The sequence below is a fragment of the Zalophus californianus genome, chromosome 3, assembly GCF_009762305.2.
Source record: "Zalophus californianus isolate mZalCal1 chromosome 3, mZalCal1.pri.v2, whole genome shotgun sequence".
Classification (NCBI taxonomy): domain Eukaryota; kingdom Metazoa; phylum Chordata; class Mammalia; order Carnivora; family Otariidae; genus Zalophus; species Zalophus californianus.
The window spans coordinates 138,061,271-138,082,673 of record NC_045597.1 but is presented as its reverse complement, the minus strand read 5'-3'; the positions used below and the strand labels follow the sequence as shown (position 1 = coordinate 138,082,673).

At 43.2% G+C, this 21,403-nt stretch overlaps 1 long non-coding RNA gene across 1 annotated transcript; it reads left to right on the top strand.

Annotated features, from left to right (window-relative positions):
• The first annotated feature begins 15,260 nt into the window (after positions 1-15,260).
• Positions 15,261-20,216, top strand: LOC113919837. The gene is made up of 3 exons (XR_003519134.2): positions 15,261-15,687; positions 18,841-18,964; positions 19,472-20,216. It is a non-coding gene; the product is annotated as an uncharacterized LOC113919837 (long non-coding RNA).
• Positions 20,217-21,403: the final 1,187 nt, after the last annotated feature.

Genomic DNA, 21,403 nt, shown 5'->3' with positions numbered 1-21,403 from the left:
CTGGGTGGCTCAGTCGTTAAGCGTCTGCCTTCGGCTCGGGTCATGATCCCAAGGTCCTGGGATGGAGCCCCGCATCGGGCTCCCTGCTCTGCGGGAAGCCTGCTTCTCCCTCTCCCACTCCCCCTGCTTGTGTTCCTGCTCTCGCTGTGTCTCTCTCTGTCAAATAAATAAATAAATAAATAAATAAATATCTTTAAAAAAAAAATTATCTGACATCAGCCATAGCAACATTTTTCTAGATACGTCTTCTAAGGCAAGGGAAACAGAATCAAAAGTAAACTATTGGGACTACATCAAAATGAAAAAGCTTCTGCACAGCAAAGGAAACTATCAACAAAACAAAAAGAAAACCTACTGAATGGGAGAAGATATTTGCAAATGATATATCTGATAAGGGGATAATATCAAAAATATATAAAGAACTTACACAACACCCAAAAAGCAAATAATCCAGTTAAAATGGGCAGAAGACATGAACAGACATTTCTCCAGAGAAGACATACAGATGGCCAATAGACAAATAAGATGCTCAACATCACTCATCATCAGGGAAATGCAAATCAAAACCACAATGAGATACCACCTCACACCTGTCAGAATCAAAAACACAAGAATCAAACAAGTGTTGGCAAGGATGTGGAAGAAAAGGAACCCTTTGGCACTGTTGGTGGGAATGTAAACTGATGCAGCTACTGTGGAAAACAGTATGGAGATTCCTCAAAAAGTTAAAAATAGAACTACCATATGATCCAGTAATTCCATTCCCAGATACTTACCCAAAGAATACTAAAACACTAATTTAAAAAGCTATACACACCCCGATGTTTATTGCAGCATTATTTGCAATAGCCAAGTCATGGAAGCAACCCAAGTCCATTGATACATGAATGGATAAAGTGTGCGTGTGTGTGTGTGTGTGTGTGTGTGTGTGTGTGTGTGTGTGTTCGGTGGAATATTACTCAGCCATAAAAAAGTGAAATCTTGCCATTTGCAACAACATGGATGGATCTAGAGGGCATAATGCTAACTGAAATAAAAGAGAGGGACAAATACTGTATGTTTTCACTCGTGGAATTAAATGAACAAAGAACAAAGAAAAAAAGATGCAAAAAAACAGACTTAAATATAGAGAACTGATGGTTACCAGAGAGGAGGTGAGGGGGGGCGGTGGTTGAAATAGGTGAAGGGGATTAAGACTACCTTTACCAGGATGAGCACTGAGTAATGTATAGAATTGTTGAATCACTATATTGTACAGCTGAAACTAATATAACACTATATTTTACTGGAATTTTTAAAAATGTAAATATCCAGGAAGCACATAAAAATGTAATAATAGCCTCTGTTGAGTATATTGTTTACTAGGATACCTCCATTTATCTCATTCAAGCATCATCAAAACCCTGTGATAGTACTGTTGTTTTAGTGAGAAAAAAGAGTTGACAACAGGGATTTAGAAGTTGATCATTAAAACCCTGAGACTGAATGAATTATCTTGAATTATTTGAAAGACAAGATGTAATGGGAGACAGGCAGAAGATGAAGTCTTGAACATTACCATATGATTATATTGAGAGAAAAGGCAGAGTGGTCAGAAGAGAACCAAGATAGTATAATAATTCATTTCTGGGGTGCTCTACAATATATTAAGTACTTTTATAGATGCTAACTTATAAGAACCTCCGAATCATATGAAGATGGCATTACCTCATTTTATTTTATTATTTAAAAATATTTATTTTGGAGGGAAAGGTGTGCGGGGGGGGGAGGGGCGGAGGGAGAGGGAGAGAGAGAATCCCAAGCAGACTCCCCACTGAGTATAGAGCCCAACGCGGCACTCAATCCCACAACCCTGAGATCATGACCTGAGCCAAAGTCAGGAGTTGGATGCTCAACCAGCTGAGCCACCCAGTGTCCGTATCCTCATTTTAAATAAGAAATCAACCTCAAAAGTTGAATTATTTAATCAATGCCGCACAACCAGCAAGTGGCAGGATCAATATATACACCCATCTCCTAATCCCAAACAAAAGTGTTCTTTCCACCACAGACAAGAAAAGCAAAACTTAAAACAAGTGGTTTACATGCAACAAAAATGTCAAGGGTTGTGAAGATATGAATTACCACTAATTCAGCAATAAGAATGTCTTCTGTGACCTATGGGAACATATTCAGTACAATGGTTTGAACAAGTCACCATAACCTCATAGGCATTTGGATTTTATCTACCATCAGGGGATGGCAAAGAAGTCTTGGGCTCTCTGATTTTTGAAACTATACCCTTACATTAAAGGAGTACCTTAGGATTACTCCCACAAAGAAAGCTTGTTTCTTACTGCATATGTTCCAAGTTTTAAAAAGTCTACCCAGAAAAATGGAACACCCCTGCCCTGTGCAGTTGTGTATCATTGTTTCGGTGTGCACCATCCACATGATCTAGGGAATCAAGCTGAAAAATTAACAGGATACATTTGGCACAAATGCAAAATCTCTATAAGTGAACATTCCTGCAGTCCATACTCATACTCAGGTGTCATAGGGGAAAAAAATTTGACTAAAAATGAGTATGTGTTAGAACAAACAAAACTGCCACAAAATAGGATTAGCAAACAACAGGAGGATTAGAGCACCAAGAACTTGAGCTGATAAAACAATAATCTGAAAGAAAATACAAGGATGTTAAAATGACTAATGAATAAAAGAAGAAATCAAAACTAAGAAAATAAGACACTCTGAAATATAAACAGGAAGATTTGAAAAATAATAGAACTTTTACAAGTGAAAAATACACACATTGAAAGCCACCGCTTGGGTGGCTCAGTTGGTTAAGCGTCTGCCTTCGGCTCAGGTCATGGTCCCAGGGTCCTGGGATCGAGCCCCACATCAGGCTCCCTGCTCAGCGGAAGGTCTGCTTCTCGCTCCCCCTCTGCCAGCTGCTCTGCCTGCTTGAGCTTGCTGTCTCTCTCTCTGTCAAATAAACACATCGTTTAAAATGTTAAAAAAAAATAAAAGATCAATGTATGTTAATTGTAGACTAGAAGCAGAGAATAGTACACTCAAATTAGACTTGAAGAAATTATACAATGTATCAAGGGATAAAGAAGGAAATATAAGAGAGAAGTTGTGAGACAGAGTAGAAGAAGCTCCTATGTGTGTCTAATAGGAATTCCAGAAGAAAAGAATTAAAAGAATGGGAGAGATTATATTCAAAGAGATAATGACCATATTATCTACAATAAATTAAAGACAAATTCAAGAAACAGTTTACATAAATCTATATCGCTTCCTGGACACATCCTGTTAATACTTCAGAACACCAAAGACAAACAGACAATCTTAAAAGCAGAGGAAAGATACTGTCCCACAGAGGAGTAAGAACCAAAAAATGACAATGGACTTATAACAGGGCTCAGAAGAAAAAGGGAATAATATCTTCAAAGTGCTCAAGAATCCTTGCTAATTGCTAACACAGGAGTATTTTCTCTACTTGGTGTTTTTGAAATTCTCCCAGAAAAAAGTTTATTTTAAAAATTGAAAAACACTGAGGGATAAATGACAGTCAACCCAGAATTCTATTATTTAACTGTTACTTAAGAGTGAAGGTAAAGATAGATTGAAAACCCAACATGTCAAAACGTGGGTTCCTGCTAAATTAGTCAATACAGTACATAGATGGAACTTCATAAATTTAAATAGGAAAAGAAAAAAGGCTGAGAATGAGCTCACAGTCTAACTTAAGTTACGAAAGCAATAACAAAGAATCCTAAGAAAAGGATAATTAAAGGAAAATACCAGTGGAAATGGGTATTTAAAAAAAAATGAAGGGGCGCTGGGTGGCTCAGTCGTTAAGCGTCTGCCTTCAGCTCAGGTCATGGTCCCAGGGTCCTGGGGTCGAGCCCCACATCGGGCTCCCTGGTCAGCAGGAAGCCTGCTTCTCCCTCTCCCACTCCCCCTGCTTGTGTTCCCTCTCTCGCTGCGTCTCTCTCTGTCAAATAAATAAATGAAATCTTTAAAAAAAAAAAAAAATGAAAGGAGAAACAACACCCAAAGTTGGCTTTGAGGAAGGAAGGGAGGACAAGACAAAACTCTGGGGAAGAAATATTTTAAAAATTGAAAGAAAGGAACTTAAGAACTTGTTGAAGAGATAATTTTTTTTAGAAAATGTAATTCCAAAATTCAAAACTATGTGGAGATGAAACAACATGGCACCAAAACCAGACAAGGGTGTCACAAGAAAATACAGTCCGCTGTCCCTTATGAACATAGATGCAAAAATCTTCAACAAAATATAAGCAAACCAAATTCAACAATACATTAAAAGAATCATACTGGGGCATCTGGGTGACTCAGTTGGTTAAGCATCTGACTCTTGGTTTCGGCTGAGGTCACGGTCGCAGGGTCCTGAGATCCAGTCCCATGTTGGACTCCACACTCACTGTGCAGTCTGCTTGTCCCTCTCCCTCTGCTCCTCCCCCTGCACTCATGTTCGTATTCTCTCTCTCTCTAAAATCTTAAAAAAAAAAAGAATCATACTTCATGATCAAGTGGGTTTATTCCAGGGATGCAAGTGTGGCTGCAAATCAGTCAATGTGATATGCTACATTAAAATATGAAGGCTAAAAATCATAGGATCATCTCAAAAGATGCAGAAAAAGCATTTGACAAAATTCAACATCCATTTATGATAAAAACCTCTCAAAGTGAGTATACAGGAAACCTACCTTAACATAATAAAGGTCATATATGACAAGCCCACAACTAACAATCATACTCAGGAGTAAAAAGCTAAAAGTTTTTCCTGTAAGATCAGAAACAAGGTAAAAATGCCCAGTCTTGCTCTTTTATTCAACATATGACTGGAAGTCCTAGCCAGAGTAATTAGGCAAGACAAAGAAATAAAAGGCATCCAAATTGCAAAGGAAGAAGTGAAATTGTCACTGTGTACAGATGACATACATACACAAAACCCAAAAGACTCCACCAAAAAAACCTGTGAGAACTAATAATTGACATCAGTGAAGTTGCAGGTTACAAAATGAATACACAAAGATCTGTTGCATTTCTATACAATAATGAAGAAAGAAGAAAACCATCCCATTTATATTTGCATCAAAAAGAATAAAATGCATGGGGTGCCTGGGTGGCTCAGTCATTAAGCGTCTGCCTTTGGCTCAGGTCATGATCCCAGGGTCCTGGGATCGAGCCCCGCATCGGGCTCCCTGCTCCGCAGGAAGCCTGCTTCTCCCTCTCCCACTCCCCCTGCTTGTGTTCCCTCTCTCGCTATCTCTCTCTCTCAAATAAATAAATCTTAAAAAAAAAAGAATAAAATACCTAGGAATAAACTTAACCAAGGAGGCAAAGAACCTGTAATGCTGAAAACTATACAATGTTGATGCAAGAAATTGAAGAAGACACAAATAAAGGGAAAGCTATTCTGTGCTCACAAACTGGAAGAATTAATATTGTTAAAATGTCCATACTACCCAAAGCAATCTATAGACTTGGTGCAATCCCTATCAAAATGTCACAGAAATAGAAAACACAATTCTAAAATTTGTATGGAACCACAGAAGACCCCAAATAGCTAAAGCAATCTTGAGAAAGAAGAGCAAAGCTGAGGCAACATTCTCCTTGATTTCAAATTACATTACAAAGCTATAATAATCAAAACAGTATGATACGGCATAGAAACAGACACAGATCAATGGAACAGAATTGAGAGCCCGGAAGTACAGTCACACACATAAGGTCAATTAATTTACAACAAGGGAGCCAAGAATATACAGTGGGGAAAGGATCATCTCTTCAAGAAATGGGGTTGGGAGAACTGGAGGGTCACATGCAAGAGAATGAAACGACCACTAACTTAAACCATACACTAAAATTAATTCATAAAACTCCTAGAAAAAGACATAGGTGGTAAACTCTTTGACATCAGTGTTGGTGATGAGTTTTTGGATTTGACATCAAAAGCAAAAATAAACCAGTGGGACCACATCGAACTGAAAGGTTTCTGCACAAAATGAAAAGGCAGTCTAGGGAATGGGAAAAAAATATTTGCAAATCGTATGTCTGATCAGGAGAAATATCCAAAATACATCAAGAACTCATATAAAGCAAGTATAAGAACTACTCAATAGCAAAACCCCAAAATCCGATATAAAAATGGCAGAGGAGCGCTGTGAATTGTGCAAGACTGTGAAATCACAGACCTGTACCTCTGAAACAAACAATGCAATATATGTTAAGGAAAAAAAAGAAGCAGGGAGGGGAAGAATGAAGGGGGGAAATCGGAGGGGGAGACGAACCATGAGAGACGATGGACTCTGAAAAACAAACTGAGGGTTCTAGAGGGGAGGGGGGTGGGGGGATGGGTTAGCCTGGTGATGGGTATTAAAGAGGGCACGTTCTGCGTGGAGCACTGGGTGTTACGCACAAACGATGAATCATGGAACACTACATCAACAACTAATGATGTAATGTATGGTGATGTTATAACATAACAATAAAACATTTAAAGGAAAAAAAATGGCAGAGGAAACAAATAGACATTTTTTCAAAGACACACAGATGGCCACTACCACAAATCATCAAGGAAATGCAAATTAAAACCACAATGAGATATCACTTTAGAATGGCTTTTATCAAAAAGAAATAACAAGTGTTGATAATGTGGAGAAAAGGGAACCCTTGTGCACTGTTGGGAGTGTACATTGGTGTGGCCGTTGTGGAGAGCAGTATGAGGGTTCCTCAAAAAAAAAATTTAGAAATGCCATATGATCCACAGTACCACTTCTGGGTATTTATCCAAAGAAAATTAAAACACTAACTTGAAAAAATATATGCACCCTCATGTTCATTACAGCATTACTTAGAATAGCCAGTATATGGAGACGACCTAAGTGTTCATAGATGGATGAATGTGTATATACATCCAATAGAGTACTATAAAAAATGAAGAAAATCTTGCCATTTGTGACAACATGGATGAACCTTGAGGGCATTCTGTTAAATGAAATAAGTCAGAGCTAGACAAATAGTGTTATGATCTCACTTTTATGTGGAATCTTAAAAAATAAAAACAGAAAACCCTGAGCTCATAGATACAGAGAACAGATTGATGGTTGCCAGAGGGAGGGGTTTGGGGAGATGGTCAAAATGGGTGCAAGGGGTCAAAATGTACAAACTTCCAATCCAGTGGGGATGTAATGTACAACATGATGACTATAGTTAATAATACTGTACTGCATATATGAAAGTTGCTAAGGGAATAAATACTAAAAGCGCTTATCCTGAGAAAAGATTGTTATAACTCTGTATGGTGATGGATGTTAACTAGACTTACTGTGGTGATCATTTTGCGATATGTACAAATATTAAATCATTATGTTGTACACCTGGAACTAACATCATGTTAAATGTCAGTGATTAACTCAATAAAACAAAAATCCCTGGGTAAAAGATGCATTCATTTTCTATTTGTACAACAAATTACCACAAACTTACCGGCTTACAACAATACCTATTTGTTATCTCAGGTTTTTAGGCCCAAAGTCTGGGCATGGTACAGGCCCGGCTTCTCTGTTTCGAGTCTCACAGGCTGAAATCAAGGTGTTGGCTGGGCCTGTAATCCGCCCCCCCCCCCCCCCGAGGCTTCGTACCCTCTTCCAAACTCACTGCTTATTTGCAGAATTCAGTTTCTTAGAGTTGTAGGACTGAGGTCACTCAAACACCGTGACCAAATTCCTGGCCCCTTATGTTACTTCTCATGAGGCTATTCATAATGTTAAGTAATTGCAAATATTTATGGCAAGAGCAGATTTGGTTGACTAGTGTTTGAAATAAATGGGCACTGATTTGATGCCCTAAAATGCCATTGTGGACCGGTTTCTCTCACATTCATCCTGCCTCTGAGGTCCACTCTTTCATTTGAATGAAATATAAATACTGGACAGAGGAAAGATATCGATCCAGTAGTACATCATACTCCTTCAAGACAAACAAAATAGACCCAGTTTAAGCAACTCATCTCAAAATGTAGTACTTCTTTCTAAAACTTAGAACAACTTGTATCTTCCTAAATGGAAGGTCTATTAGAAAAATACATTTAGAAGGAGAGCCATAGTTAGGAATTTTCAAAAATAATTTCATGATCTTAAGATCAGATCTAACTGTAAATTAGATTATATTTATGTTCTACTTGATGAACAAGCAGAAACTACTAAGAAATTCACTACAAAAGCATTATGGGAACCCAATGAATATTAAACAAGCATTAAAATCATGATTTATGTTCTAATTAGAACCATGTAAAAAGATGCATAGGGTAAGATGAAATAAATATGTTTTCAAAGAAAAACCAGTGCATCTGCTTTACAAATAATTTAACTTTTTTTTTTTTAATTTTGGAATTCTATGTTTGTTATTGTTGGGGAAAACTTCAGGATGGCAAATAGAGATAATGTGGAATGCAACCCTATCTCTTCCCTGTACATAAAAATAGATATATAATATTTGAATTTTTTTTTCTTTAGAGAGAGTGTGCCGCAGGGGGGAAGGGGCAGAGGGAAAAGGAGAGAGAGGATCTTAAGCTCCACCCCCAGCGTGAGCCCAATGCAGGGCTCAGTCTCACGACCCTGAGATCATGACCTGAGCTGAAATCAAGAGTTGGACCCTTAACCGACTGAGCCACCCACACACCCCAATATTTGAAATATTTTAATACATAGCAGAGCTATAAAGCAAGAAGAGTGCCATTAATAAAGAAGATTCCCACAGCAGAGAGTTGGATTTGAAGTTAGGTGTCCTTTGGAGCTCACCTGACATTATAATAGCAGACTTTTAATACATCTTACAGTCCGAAGGGCTGGTGTAGGGGGAGGGCAGCCTGAGAACAGCCCTGCACCAGCAGGCTGAAGTGGCGGGCGACCTTGGGAGAGCCCTCGCGACCTCCTAGTTCTCGCATCGGCTTGAGCTCTCTTTGGACTCTGTAACCAGATGCCGTTGCCATCGGCAGTCGGCTGGGCCCGCGTGCTCTGGGTCTGCAGTCACCTGCCATCACCCTCGCTAAAGAGGCTCCAGGCCCAGGACCTCATCACCAGCCCGCCTCTTGCTACAAGAGGAAGGGGCCCAGGCAAAGTGCGCACAGCCCTGGGCCGGGGCTTCTCCGATAGCCAGATTTCGTTCTTTGCTCACCTGGACAGCCGGGGGAGGGGGGTGATGTATTTAATCATTGATTTAGAAGAGCTCTTTAAACTGTGTAAAAGTAGGTTTGGGTACACTGGAGGGAAAGCCCCAAGTCCGGCAAGCTGGGGCTTGGGGTAGAGCCCTGGGGTAAACGTCCGGTTCTCAAAGTCCTCAGAGTTGGTTTGTTTCTTGGCGGCGGCTCCCACACGGCGCACGCCTCCAGCGTCTGCCGTGGGATCCTGGGGCGGCGTTGTCGGTGAGATGAGCTGGGGAGTTAGCATAAATGTGAAATACGTTGGGTGGTTTCAGGACTTTGCGGAGCCTGTTTGTCTCCCCAAGGGTCATAAGATCAGATGATTTTGTTTCATGAAAGTCTAGAAGGGACCGGGGAAAGCCGACTGAGCTGTCATTGGGTGCTCCCTGTGAGAGCGGGGGAGTTGAATGACATGAGATGACAGATAATGGCGCTCATTCGGGAGGGGAACAGGCTTTGGGAGGCAGTAAAGATGGCTGGATTCTGTGGGAAGTTATGGGGTCGCCGTCCATGTCACCCCCCACTCCTCAGCAAAGTCAAAGAGCATCACAAAATGGTGAAAGTGTTGGGAGTTCTTAGGACCGTGGAGAAGGGATGGAGCCCTCACCTGTGGGTCTGATCTACACCCGAACCAAACAGGAGGGGGGAAGCGATCTAGAGTGCCTACACAGCTCCTGTATGTTATGTAGCATTTTCAAGCAGAAGTATCAATGATTCTAAAAGAAAAAAATGCGCTTGCACTCAATATCTGCTATTTATCAAGCATTCTGTACCAAAAACTTCACAACATTAAAAAAAAAGAAAAATCTGTTCACCGTAACAGTCTTGGGAGACAGATGTTGGCATTATGGGCAGAAGAGCCTCGGTTTAGAGTGGGAGAGGCTTGTCCAAGGTCGTGGAGCTGGTAAGTAGCAGACTTCAGATTCCAACCCAGGTTGGACACAGAGGGAAAGGAAGTCTTTGGGTTCATACATAAAATCCTATTTGGCCATTTCTAATGAGAGAAAAATGTATTTATTTTACTTAAACAGTTCTTCTAGCTGGAAGTACTTTCATAAGAGGTCCATAATTTTGGTTTCTAATAAAGTTGGGTTGGTTTGGTTTTTTTTTTTTAAGATTTATTTATTTGAGAGAGAGAGCACGTGCACGGGGCTGAGGGGAGGGGCAGAAAGAGATGGAGAGAGAGAATCCCAAGCGGACTCCCCGCTGAGGGGGAAGCCGACATGGGGCTCCATCCCAGGACCCCGAGACCATGACCTGAGCTGAAACCAGGAGCAGAATGCTTAACTGACTAAACCACCCAGGCGCCCGGTTTTAATGAAGTAATGAATTTGCCGCAGACTCAGTATGTCTACCTTAGGAGTGGTAGGCACTTTTAAATAAGGAGGTAAAAAAGCGAGTCAGTCTTTTTCATTTAAAAGGGAATTTGATTTTTTCAAATACAAAATTTTTATTTTAAAAGAAAGGTATAAGAATTGTAAACACAAACTGATCTCTCAGTCAGGCAACATTCATGCTTTTCCACAGAGGGCTTGCATCCTGCATCATGCCATTCCCCGGGTCCTTTGGAGGAAAGAAAAAGAGAGACCTACTCATTTCCATCCCATTTAAAGACAAATGGAACAGTGTGCAACACTTAAGGAAAGCACACTTTTCATTTATTCCATAGCTAGTCTAGAAAATTGGAGTTAGTTGGAAAGTAAATATTAGGACTGAAATGCAGCTGGTAGCATGTTTACTTTTCAGTACCTTTTCCTTCTGAAAGGAATCAAATGAAAATTTTACTTTTGAATTAACTGAACAAAACACCACCTAGTGGTAGATGGACATATTTTGAAAGTCAAGAGAACATTAAGTTTCTTGTAGTAAATTTGGAATCGATTCACTCTCGGTTTGTTTTTTGTTTTTGTTTTTTAACCAGGCAACTTTAGTTTAATATTAAAACATTAAAGAGCTTACATAGTTGGGGTTTGGGGAGGGCTTAAGACCATAAAAAGCTGGGCAGATAAAATCCTGTCTCACCAAGTATCATGGAACACTCCTTTCTCTATGCATGTGTTCCAATATAGTGTTTATAGCCAATGGGATAAATACAGTCTGCACTTTGAAGCCCTGAAAAATATCCTTCCCACATTTCAAATTTTTCATTTTTCAAAGCTAGCATGTGATGATAGTTTGCCTTCTTAGATAGACCAATGAGCCCCTGCGGTTCACTTTCTCTGTATGTACCCTCCCCCCGCCCCCGTGTCACCTCCACCCTTCTCCAGCCCTTTATCTATGTGCCATCTCTCTGAAGGAGATGGCCCTGCCTCTGGCTTCACAGAGAGAAGAGACGCCAGCAGCTGGGACCGCACCCAACTTCCCGCCACCAACCCTACACACTTAGGAACAACTGGACCCACTTTGTCTCCTTCCCTCTTGCTGTCAGAGCACCAGCCTAATGCTCCCATCTGCATCTGGGCATCTCTCCTCAGGCCAACCCAGGATGGTCCTCCCTCTGCCCTCTCCAGTTCTCTCCCCACTGACTCCTTGGGCTCCGGCTCTGTGAGGATGGGATGTTTCTCCCACCCTAAGAGCCAACAAATGTCTTTAGCCCTATTTTCCTTCTTTACAGGTTGTCGGCACTTGCTGCCCCCAATGCTTCACCTGCCTTCACTCCTTAGCCAGGTGGAATCTGGGCTCGCGAGGCCTCTCTGGAGCATTTGCTCAAGTGGTCAGTCCTTCCTTACTGGAGGGATTTCGTGCCTTGACTTCTCTCATGTCACACTCCCCTGCTTTCCCCCACCCCTGTCATCTCAAAGTTTACTCTTTCTCTTGCTCCCCCTTTGAACACTGGTGTGCCTTGGAGATGGCCTTCGACTCTTCCGTACATTTTCCTGGGTGTTGAATCCACTCCCGTGGCCTACTTTACTGGTGCACTGAAGGAGTCTGCAACCTGTTAGTACTTGTCACATAGACAACCACCTCATTGTTGTTCCACATATATAGTACATTCTCTTAAAGTCATTGATACTCTGCCTGGCCACAAAATGGAATTGAGAGGTGTGTGTGTGTGTGTGTGTGTACGTGCGCACACACGCACGCACAAAAACAAGAGCTCTATGCTATGTATTACACTGAGCACTTTAAATGAATGATCTCATTTCATTCTCACCACAAATTCATGAATAAAGTTCTATTGATTTTCTCTATTTTGCAAATTATAACCAAGGCTCTAGTCAGATAAATAATTTTCCCAAGGTCACACAGAAAGGAACAGAGCTGAGATTTGGTAATGGGGTAATGTTTAATATTAAATTATACACTTTTCATTTCTTTACCCTAGCCCTCTCCCCCAACCATCAAGCAGAATAGTTTTCTAAGTGCGTGCCCTACAGAGGAATGATGGATCCAGTTTAGAACAAAGAAGTTATAGCTCAATTTTGACTTGTAAAACAGACATTTTAGAGCCTGATGTAGAAAAGGTAGTAGTGAGAGGCCTGGCTTTCCACTGCAAGAATAAAGCACTTGAATGAGAGAAGGATTCTCGTGATGCCTCCAAACACTGAGAATGAAGCTGGGAAATTAGTCACAGAACATACGCAGAGGCACTGAGAAGAGCAACTGCAGAATGGGACATACAGGTCATGCTTTCTGGGTTGGGAAGGAGCTTGGAGAGATTGGGGGGGCGGTGAGTACTCAACTCATGTGAGGGTCTGTTCCTTGACCCCCACTTTGTGGTCAACATTCTGATGTAAGGGAGTGATGATGACCAGCAGATAGGTTTGGAGAAACTCAGAGCAGATGGGCTTGAACTGCTTTCCAGGGCATGGCAAACACAGTTGCAAGCCTTCTAGAGACGGCTGTGTTTAGGATGGTGCCAGAGCAACACGATCTCAGGAGGTGGATTAGCAGTGGATAAGAGGACTGTTTGCATGGACATGCCCCAGGGAGGCTTCACAGGGGCCCAGACCTTCCAGAACAAAACAAGCGATGCAGCTAGGAGGTCTTGGACTACAGAGTAGGGGCACAGAAGTGCTGAGAGACTTGAGAGCCTGGAAAAGAGGTAGGGTCGGGACAATGGGAGGCAAGACTCACCAATGTCAGCAGCACAAGTCTGTGGACACTGGCACAAGGCCAGGGGCTCCAGCCCACAAGAGAGATAAGACCTCAGGGGATATCAACAAAGACAGGATGACAGCTTAGGGACTGGGCCATCCTTCCTCATTGCCATTATGAAATTTGAGGTTTGCCCTGAGCCAAAATGTCACTTGGGGAGAGCAAGATGGAGGAAGGCATATCCCCTGAAAGATGGAACACTCATGTCAAAGAAAGCTAGAAACTTAGCAGAGATTGGTGCTCGGGAGAGGGGAATTTAGGCGAGAGTGAAATAAGAATTGTAGGCATGGACTATCAGGTCATGGGAAAGTCCCCATGTCACATGTCCTCTGGAGCTGTCTTTGTTTTTCTGCTTTGTCCCTTACAGTGACCATCACAGGAAGGCTGGTGGCCAACGGTCCTGGACATCGTTGGGGTGGGATTCTCACCACTGCTGCTCGTATTAAATTTGCTTTTTACTCATTTTATTCTTTGTTTGAAAGATTGGGGATCAAGAATACTTTTTGGGTATTAAGAAATAAAGTTTAAAATCTTGTTAATTTGGAGCATGGGTTGTGAGAGTGTGTCTTTGTTGAGTATTTCTGGGTATAATCAAACAGCTCAGGTGAAGGTACAAGGAACTGGCTCCTCTCAGTGTTCATTGAGTTCTTCCCTAAAGCCCTAGGTCCCTCTTCTAGCCTATGTTCTGGGCAATTTTTCATCAGTGTAAGTAAACTGTGTGTGTGTGTTCCTCAAGACCCAAAGGAACATGCGTGAGTAGAATGAGGCCAAGCCCAGCATGCTGAGCAAGTCCCAAGGAATAGAGCCTCAGCAACCATGGTCGTCTGCCCACCAGCACCCCACCCCTCTTCTCTGTCCATTGAGTCCTGCCTTTGCTCGGGAATCAGGCCCTTGTGTGCTTCATGGAACTCTGGCCCCTACCCAAAGCAATCATTGTAATCCCAGGCCCTTTGGCAGTGATTACTTCAGTGATGGCCTCATTTCTGCTCAATAATAGGTAAAGCAATGGCTGCCGGGGGGGAGGGGAGTTCTGGGAGAGTTTGGGGGATCTGGGGAAAGGAACCCAAGTCTCACAGAAGGGAGGAGTGAACAGCAAGCACTAAAGTGGCCAGAGGAGACCAGGAAGAGAAACTGGTCCTGACTAGTGAGCTGACAAGGTCACACTTAAGCACAGTGCCTTGTCCCAGTGAATAATTTCTCAGGGGTCCCTTCATCTTTGCATTATTGCTCAAGAGTTAAAGTCGCAGGTGGCCGCATCTGCTTGCTTGAGGCCAGGTCCCCAGCTGCCGGTGCTAACTCGCAGGGCATGGAGGGAGGGGCTCCCTGTCCACTTCAGGTTCTGTAGCGAGAGGGAGGCCTTTCCCCACGAACACTTGAGACAATGGAAGACTCACCCAACATAGAAAGTTTGGATGCTGGGTAGCCAACAGAACTCACAAGCATCCACCACAGTGAAAGTAGTGCAATCGAAGCATCAGAAACAAAGCTGAGTGGGAGCTGGGGCCTGAACTGCCTCAGCGACCTGCTTCCGAGGCTGAAATGGTCTGGGAAATAAAGGGAATTTATTTTTTTTTAATTTTTTAAATTTTTAATTATTATTTTGTTATGTTTTCAGTTAGCCTACATATAGTACATCATTAGTTTTTGATGTAGTGTTCAACGATTCATTAGTTGCGTTTACATTTGTTTCTATTTCAACCGGGCAAGGCTGGACTAAAAACTACCTTGTAGGGAGTTCTTGAATGAAAAAAGTGACGATCGACGCAACTCAAGAGGCTCGGAACCAGATCGGGGATGCAGAAGGAAGGCGGGGCGGGGGGGGCGGAGCTGGAGGCTGGCCGGGAGAGGCGCACGCAGGGGGCTGCGCATGAGCACAGCAGAGGTTGGACTCTGGGTCCACCTGCTGGTGCAGTTTTTCTGCAACCGTTCTTTTCACTGAGCATTCACCGCGCGAGGCTCGCATTTCCCAGCCGTGTGGGGATTAGCCGAAGTGGGCCCAGCGGCGAGCGCAGCAAGGATTCCCCAAATGAGAATGGGGGGGCGGGGCGGTTAATAAAGAAGGCAGTACTTGGTGGGTCGGGCTGGGAGGCTGGGAGCAGGGTGTTTTTGTTGTTTTGTTTTGTTTTGTTTTTCCATTTCAGGACACACAAGGAACCCAGGGCGAGGCGGATTTCTGTGGTTCTGAGACTGGGCGCAGAATTGATGCGGGGCTCCCGGGGTTCTGCATCTCACGCTTGCAGCCAGGACAGGGGACGGATGCCTGCCAGGGGTCGTGGCCCTGCGGGACACTTCGTGACCCCTGCTTCCCTCCTCCTCCTCCTTTCTCAGCTCATCGAGGACTGTGCCAGCAGGAGAGGTTGCGTCGGCAGGTCTGTTCTCCTTGCTTGTGTGACTCATGGCCACGGCTTCTCTCTTGCCCAAGGCTTGTATGTGCGGCCCAGATCGGCTGGGGGGCTGGGGTTTATCACTGCTTCCTGGGTTTCTCTTCTTTCTCTTCTGCAGCTCGAGGGACCGCTACTCTCTCCTACCTGCTGCCAGGTATCCTCACACGAGGGCTTCCTGTGTTTGTGGTTCACGTCTGGGAGGCATACCCGAGATGACACTGAATAAGTTGAGGCCATTGCCTGGGGACTAACTCACGGCTAAATGACGTCAGTAAACTCCTTCGAGGTTGCGGCACACAGACCTCCTTGGCTGTCAGTGCCGTGGAATGGGCCACCATGACCAAGTTAGAGAACAGTGCTACTGTAGCCAAGGTCCCTGGGTCTGACGACCCTCATTCACAGAGACAAGCCCAGCCCCAACCAGCTTTCTTAAGAAATACAGTTTGACTTTTTTTTTTTGAGGTTTGATTAAATCAAGTAAAATGGATAGATCTTCAGTGTAGAGCTTGGAGAGTTTTTATAGATTTATGTACCCGTGTCACCACCACCCAGGTCCAGATACTCATGTGATTGGAGTTGAGTGTGTGAGTCAATCAGAGCAAATTCCTCACAATGAGGGGGAAGGGAGGAAACCTAAGGCCGTGGTTCTTAAATGTTATCGAGCGTCAGAATCACCTGGAGGGCGTGTTAAACCACAGATTGCTGGGCTTCATCCCAGAGTTTCTGATTCAGTAGGTGTGGGGTGGGCTGAGAATTTGCAGTTCTAACAAGTTCCCAGGTGATGCTGATGCTTTCCTTCGGGGCCACACTTAGAGAACCCCTGGGCTCAGGAATTGCCAGGAAAAGTTAGTTAAAGCTGCCTGGTATTTATAACCAAAGAAAAAAGGAAAGCCCATTAGCAGAACAATTTTAATTAAAATGTGTCAGCCAGGTATTTGGCTGATGGTTTTAGATGCTGGCCTTCTCTTGACCCAGAACTCTTTGATGATCCAGTCTGTTTCTAGCAAAGGGGTCAACAAAGTTTTAAGCCTAGATTGGATCAGTACAAACTCAACAAGCTCAAAAGGAACAGTATGCTTTTAAAAACTAGAAGACCCATTTTGCCCCTTTAGAGTCAGAGGAGTGGTATTTGTAAGTTGTTTTGAGGTCCTCAGAAGAAGATTAACCAGTCAGCACCTATTGTTAGGGCATTTTAAACATTTTTAAAAGGAGCACTGTGGCATAATAAATATATATTTGGTTTTTGTTCCTGGTTTCTTTTTTTTAAAATATTTTATTTATTTATTTGAGAGAGAGAGAATGAGAGATAGCGAGCACGAGAGGGAAGAGGGCCAGAGGGGGAAGCAGACTCCCCGCTGAGCAGGGAGCCCGATGCGGGACTCGATCCCGGCACTCCAGGATCATGACCTGAGCCGAAGGCAGTCGCTTAACCAGCTGAGCCACCCAGGCACCCTAGGTTTCTTTTTTTTTTTTTAAAGATTTTATTTATTTATTTGACAGAGAGATAGCAAGAGAGGGAACACAAGCTGGGGGAGCGGGAGAGGGAGAAGCAGGCTTCCCGCCGAGCAGGGAGCCCAATGTGGGGCTCGATCCCAGGACCCTGGGATCAAGACCTGAGCCAAAGGCAGAAGCTTAACAATTGAGCCACCCAGCTGCCCTTGTTCCGGTTTCTGACACACAGCTCCTAAAACCCTCAGAATCTCTAGAGAGCGCTAAGTGTTTTTTGTATACTCATGAGATATCTGGTATGGGGGCGGGGGGTGGCTAGACAGCTTCAGGATGGGTGCTGGTTGAACCAAGACAGTATTAGGGGGTTGAAACTTATAGCTCCAACAGTCCTATCCCCATCCCTGACCCCCGAGAAGGGGAGAGGGGCTGGAGATTGAGTTCAATCACTAATGGCCAATGATTTCATCAATCATGCCTACATAATTAAACCTCCATAAAACCCCCTAAACCATGGGGTTCAGAGAGCTTCCAGGTTGCTGAACACATCAAGGTGCTGGGAGGATGGCCCTCCAGAGAGGGCATGGAAGCCCCTTCCCACATATCTTTCCCTATGCATCTCTCCTAGCTGGCTAGTCTTGAGTTGTGTCTTTTATGATAAACCCGTAATAGTAAGCGAAGTGCTTTTCTGAGTTCTGTGAGCCACTCTACCAAATTATCAAACCTGAGGAAGGGATCATGGGAACCCCCAATTTATAGCCTGTTGGTTGGTCAGAAGTACGGGTGACCATCTCAGACTTTTGGCTGGGCAGTCCTGTGAGGTCTGTGCTAACTCCTGGGAGTTAGCATCAGAGCTGAACTGTAGAACATCTAGATGTTGTCTAGAGAGTTGGAGGACCGATTGATGTGGGAAAAACCCCAACACATTTGGTGTCAGAAGTGTTATGAGTAAAAACAATTCAAGCCCATTTAATAAATGTAAAACTAACCGTCTAAAATGTGCATTTTTAATTTTTTATATTCAATTTCTGAATCCAGAAAGTTTTTTCATAACTTTCTTTCCAAATATTCCAGATTTTTTTTACAAGGATTGTATATTACTTTAATCAGAAAAATCAGAAGAAACAAAACAAGCACCAAAACAAAAACAAAATTTCTAGGGAAAGCAACAATAGAGGTCTGAGAAGTTTAAACTGTTGCCTCTATTTGGATAAACAGCTGTATTTAATTAAGAATTTCTGTGTCGCAAGATATTTACTTTTATCTATCTATCTATCTATCTATCTCTCTATCTCAAAACAGTCCATGGGCTGTTTCTCACTGCTATTTGGTCTACAATGTACAAGAAATAGATTCTTTTAAAAAATAGGCTTTTAAACAATAGTCTTAATATACTACCTTTCTAATTTTTTTCTTTTTTTAAAAAGCAGCATAGAAAGGTTGGAGCAGTGTTTGGAAAGGAAGGATGCGAACGAAGATATTTTTTAAAAGAAAAAGTAAACCACTTTCACTGTGGAGTAAACGAATTAATTCTGGTCCCCTTGATTTATTTTAATTCCTTTGTGTTTACTTAGTGTGGGCTCCAGTAGCCAGTGGTTGTTCTGTGAGCAAACATTCTGGAAACTCTTTCTGCAGAAAGCAATGTACTTGCAGACAAGATTTGAACATCAACCCTGTCTTCTGTGCCTCCAGGGCTGAGAGGGAAGTGACCAAAATGAAAAACTACAATCAGATGGATTCACAAGGCTTCATCTTAACTTCACACCAGGATAGAACCAGGGCTTGACTCAGTGTTCTTCGGAGGCTGTGGCCACAGGTAAAAGCAATAGTGAAAGTAGACTCAACTGTAACCACTTGGGTACAATCCTGAAGATGGGACCGGCTGGGGACAATCTGCCCTAGGGGGCAGCCATGGCTCTTCCCCTCCCATGGGGCCTTTCGGGCAAAGGGCAACCAACATATGTGGCTGCTGCTACTTTTCAAAAGTTGCAGTTCATTGAGCAAGTAGTTGGTTAACCCCCTTTGAATCTAAAATTTATTTGCTTGAGAGAGAGCGAGAGCACAAGCAGGGGGAGTGGAAGAGGGAGAAACAGGCTTCCTGCTGAGCAGGGAGCCCGATGCGGGGCTTGATCCCAGGACCCTGGGATCATGACCTGAGCCGAAGGCAGACGCTTAACGACTGAGCCACCCAGGCGCCCCAAGAATCATGTATTTTTAGAATGTGAAATGAAACCGAGCAGTCCTGGATGATTCATCCCTCCCACAATTATTGTTTGCTAATGTGTCCCTCAACTCACATTCACCCCGCTCCTCTCGGGGTCAGGGGCTTGCAGCTTTGCAGGGCAGCCCTCGCCATCACCAGACCACTCTGCTGGGCGAAGAGCACATCCTCCCACTGAACTGGGGTCTGCCCCCTGCAGCTTTCCACCCTGGGCTTCTGGAACATGTCGGATGAAGTCCCCTACAGGCCGATATCCGAAGTGTCTGAAGACTATAATGTCATCTTCTCTGAGTCTCCTGTCATTCAGAGCAAGCCTTTTGAAGGCTCTCATCTGTTCTTCAAATCACATGTTTGCTACCTCCCTCCATTTCCTCTCCCTCTCCACGAGGCTCTCCAGCCTGTCCAAACACTAAGTATGTATTCTCTATGGGATGAGCATTGAGCAGAGGACCCGAGGGTTATAATCTTTTTTGACACCACTGTTAGCAGCTCAGCCTAATCTTTGGAAGTTTTATGATAGTCTTGGCTTTCTACTTGCTCCAAAGGAACCTGCGGTCAGCTAACGTGCCACTCCCCAAACTCAGGCTCCTTATCACGCGAACTTCTGTTAAACCACCTTATGTTCAATTATTTGAGCCAGAGCATGGGTCTTTATATGTGCCTGGCTAAAGAATCAAAAACTGATTCTCAGGGCAAGTTGGCATTCCATCTAAGATCCCATGACTAGTAACTGAGGTCTTAGCATGTCATTCCTTGAGAGCACACTTCAACGTCTTTTTCAATCTTGACTGTTTCATCCAAAAACCTATCCACATCACAAAACAAAATAAAAATTTAAAAAAAAATCTTGCACCTATCAGGAATTATTTAAGTGCTTTTTTTGTAAATTAACTCATTTAATCCTCATCACTTTAGGAGGCAGGTCCTATTGTCATCCACATTTTAGGGTTTCAGAAGCTGAGACACAGAGAAATTAATAAACTGCCCAAGGTCACAGAGCTGATGAATGAGAGAGCTGGGCTCCACACCTCGAAGTCTAGCTGCGGTCTGCTTACCCATGATGCCTCTCAAAGCAACCTTTCCAGTTTCTTGTTATTTATAGCTTTATAACAATGTGTCCGATTTTAAGACTGTGGTCGTTTATTTACTCAGTACTTGCTGATTTCCAGGCCTCATGCTTGGCGCTGAGAACCCATGCACAGGACAGTCGGGACAGTGGGGCACAGGGTGATTTCTGTCAGTTTTAAGTGACAGAAACCTGACTCCAAACTAGATTAAGCTAAAAAAGGGGAGTTTATTGGCTCATGTATCCAAAGTCTAAGAGGAATAGATCTTGGCTTAGAGGCAATAGGGTCTAGAGACAAAGATGCTATAGTTAGGGCGTGGGTGGGTTGTTGCCCGAAGATGGTGAGGGAAGGCCTGCCAGGCAGAGGTAAACAGAGTGATCTGTAGAAAAGGGAGGGCTTTGGCTGCAAGCGACCTAGGCCTATTCTGGTACCTTGAAGATAAAAGAAATGTATTAGAAGGCATAGGGTGGTATTTAGAATCGTAAAATCAGCTGAAGAACCCAAGTCACCAGGATCAATAACTAAGGCAGCTTGAGGGAACCCAAGTGGCATGAGATGAACTGACAATCATCTTTCCTGAAATGAATCCGCACCAGTCTTTCCACCCTCCCCCTTCATGTCTCGTCACTCAAAATTAGTAAGCTACCTCTGCACACCTATTAGAATGGCTAAAATGAAAAATACTGATCATACCAAGTGTTGACGAGCATGTGGAGAAATAGGAGCTCTCCTACGTTGTTGGTGGGAATGTAGAATTGCACAAACTCTTTCCAAAACAGTTTAGTTATTTCTCAAAGAGCTAAACATGCATTTATCATCCAACCCAACCATTCTCCTTCGAGGTATTTACCTAGGAGAAATGGAAGCCTGTGTGTATACTAAGACCTGTACACAAATGTCCATAGCACTTTGTTCATTATAGCCCCCCAGGGGGAAACAACCCAGATGCCCATCAAAAGGGGAACGG